Source organism: Alexandromys fortis, unplaced genomic scaffold (genome assembly GCF_014885135.2).
Source record: "Alexandromys fortis isolate MF-2015 unplaced genomic scaffold, M_Fortis_MF-2015_v1.1 scaffold_267, whole genome shotgun sequence".
NCBI classification, from domain to species: domain Eukaryota; kingdom Metazoa; phylum Chordata; class Mammalia; order Rodentia; family Cricetidae; genus Alexandromys; species Alexandromys fortis.
In genome coordinates this window covers 1,581,587-1,584,908 of record NW_026068157.1, presented here as the reverse complement: position 1 = coordinate 1,584,908, position 3,322 = coordinate 1,581,587, and the positions used below count along the sequence as shown (strand labels likewise).

At 43.8% G+C, this 3,322-nt stretch overlaps 1 pseudogene; it reads right to left on the bottom strand.

Annotated features, from left to right (window-relative positions):
- Positions 1 to 431: 431 nt before the first annotated feature.
- LOC126491686 (vomeronasal type-1 receptor 2-like) lies at positions 432 to 1,346 on the bottom strand (annotated as a pseudogene).
- Positions 1,347 to 3,322: the final 1,976 nt, after the last annotated feature.

Genomic DNA, 3,322 nt, shown 5'->3' with positions numbered 1-3,322 from the left:
TACTAGAATATATCATGTGAAATTGCAAAGCTTTGGATGTTCCCCAGCAGACCTCAATGTAGACAAAAGTCAGCTAGCAATGTTGCTGCCTTGGACCATCCAGGAAATGTTCCCACATAGACATGCTTGTGGTCCCCATTGAATGGAAACAGCAGGTGGAGAGAAGCAGCAGAAACACAGGAAAACACCATCGGGCTGAAATTCACAACATCCACCAGAAAAAAGGAAATCCCTGATAACATGTCATCTTAAGTTAAGGACTGAGAAGTTTTAATCAGATGGTCCCCTCGGTCCTCCAGATGGATGAGCAGCCCATGAACTGTTTCTATTACAGACATCATTATATCTTGAGGTAAACAATAGCCTCCTATTCTGGAGACAATATGACTGTTGGTAAAGTTGTTGTCTCTTTGGCCTTTTGACTCTGGTTTTCAGCAGCTGAAGATCACGGGACAAGAATCCTAGGATCCCTACAGAGCAACAGTAAGGGACAAATGATGGGGAAATTCAAAGACAAAACTTGTTTGACGTGCCTCAACCAGAGACGAGAATCCACAAAAGAAACAAGAAAGAAAATGCAAATACAGTCTAAAATATAAAAGCTCACGAAGGTGCTCACCAGCATCAGGATGGTGTGGGCAGCTCTGGTCTCGGCGTGGCCTCTGTGGTCCTGATTGTGGGTGTGAATATGCCACAGTCTCTGGCGGTGTCTGCAGGAGAAGCACCATGGAGACACTGGTCCAGACCATGATGCTGATGAACACAGCATCATGGGTATACCAAATAGAGATCATATCTATGTCAAAACCAGATGTGGAGCAGAACCATTTGCTTTTACTGTCAGTGTCGTTGCCTGTGCTCTGTGGACCATGGACTCTGGTTGAAATGTAGGCATTACTCAAGGCACCAAAGAACCAACAACTGTAACAAGAATAACTCAGGGCATTAGGGGCCCTTCCTTGGAGCATCACTCTAACCCAGTTACCAGGAACAAGAGTGACAAACTGATAGGTGCTCAGGATGCTGGTGGAGCACATGTTTGTGCTTCGAGCCACCAGGCAAACGAAGAACTCAGTTTTACATTTGAGATCAGTTGGAGGCGTCCTTGGAACGAAAATAGCCATATCGTTTGTAAAACCAGTGGCAAGTAGAATGAAGACGTTGGCCACAGCCAAGTTGGTGAGAATGACCTGTGTGGGCTTCAGGCGGCGGACAGTAAAGATAGAGGAAAAATTATGGACAAAGAGAAGGATGTTGGCCACACACCCAATTCCAACCAGGCAAAGCAAGAGGATCTGAAGAGCCACTTCCTCTGTGGTTTTCAGGGCTTTATTTTGAAATGTCATGGAGAGGGTTCCAGGGAAGACAGGAGTGATGACCAGCAGCAACTGAGCTGTCCTCAAAGCTCTTCTCGGTTGTCTGAGCTTTCCAGTTGGAGTCTTTTCCTCCTTTCGAGGAGGGAGATGCTGCTGTATCACACACGCTACAAGAGCTTTGCCTGGACAGCACTGCTTTGACATTAACTCCAAATACTATTTAGTACTTTGTAGCTTGAGGCTTCTCATCCTGCCTGTTCCCTCGGCCACTTTTAAAATAACTACTCAGAGGTTTAATATTAATTAGATTTGTCTGACTAAGGCTTATTTCTGGATAGCTCTTACACTGAAATTAACCACTTTTGTTAGTGTATATTTTATTACGAGGCTCGTGGCCTGTTACCTCACATCTTGCTTTTCCAGCAACTTCTTGCATCTCCGACTCTGTCTTCTTTCTCCCTGTATCAGTTTGGATTTCCTGCCTAGCTATATTCTGTCCTGCCATAGGCCAAAGCAGCTTCTTTAATAATCAGTGGTAACACACACACACACATACACACACACACACTCACAGCCTACAAAGGGACATCCCGCTCGAGTATTTGATAGATTTTCTCTTGCCTCATGATGGGAGTGCATGTGTGATAAAGCTCTGTCTCCATTGTTCAACAACATGACAGGGATTTTGACCCAGCATGGGCCTTGCATAGGGACACGCGGCCAGGGAGACACTGAGATGCACGGCAGCATGCTCAGACTCACGGGCTTCCCGCTCATCCCCTAGCAGTGTGTTAAGAAATGCCAATTTTGGGTTGTAGAGATGACTTCTCCAGAGGACGTGGCTCCTCACAAACATCTATCACATCACTTCCCCAAATCTCATGCCCTCTATGGATTGTGTGACGCTGTCCTAATGCGGGGCCAGACTTACATGGAGTTGAAACATGGATGCGAACAAAGTAAAATAAATACATCATCAAAAATACAGGAGTGCCAATTTATCATTTATAAAATCCTGTAGCTGAAACAAGCACCAAAAAATAGAGCATTAACTTTAAAAAATTATACATGTCCTCAAAGTGAATAGAATAAAAATATTACAAAATATCACTAGTGTTCTGATCTCACAGATGAATCTCAACCAACACGTATAGTGTATTTGTGGAGAAAACATCCCCACAGAACAAAGAATTTTATTTATTCATATATATCTCTATCTTAACTATTTTACTAAGAAATCCATTGCTGGAGGTGCAGCTGAGTGAGTCATTCCCAGCTTCTCCCAGCCGCATCCAAAAGCATTCATACCCTCACAGTTAAATCATTTCCACACAGGGTATCGCGAAGCTCAGATTTCAAAAGCTCGAGTTTAGTGCACAGCTGACTTCACATTCTGTTTTCCACAGGGACAACCCGCTTCCACCCATCAGCTAAAACTCTGGTATCCCACATAAAGATGTCACACGAAATGTCAAATTCAGCTGGGTGCTAATCTGTGTAAGGGATATTTCCTTGGAATAAAGACATCATTTTCATAATGAGGTAAACAATAGAGGCAGGAAATATTAACCTCATGGCTAATACTGGCTTTAGTATTAGCAGCAGGGAGAGGAGAACTGGAAGTGGAAATCTAAAATGCAAGAACAGCACCTTCTCAGTGACGGCGAAGATGGAGATGCTCTCAGGGATGAAGGCCAGCTCCTGAACAGTTGCTGCAGAAACAACTCTGACCTCCTCCCCCTTCGCAGACCTGCCATGTGAGTCTTTTCCTGAGTCAGGTGCAAGCGAATGCTTACCTGCCCGTGTTTTCCATGAATGTACAGGTCACAGAATGAGCCCAGGATACCAGAGCCTATAAAGGACACAATCCCCCAAAGGATCCATTTTCTGTGTCATCTGGGGTGTCAGTAACTGTGTCTTCATGGGGACTTTGGGATACCTCTAATAGAGGAAAAAACATTTTTTTATATCTTTTTTTTAATATAATTTTTTATTGAAAAAAAAAA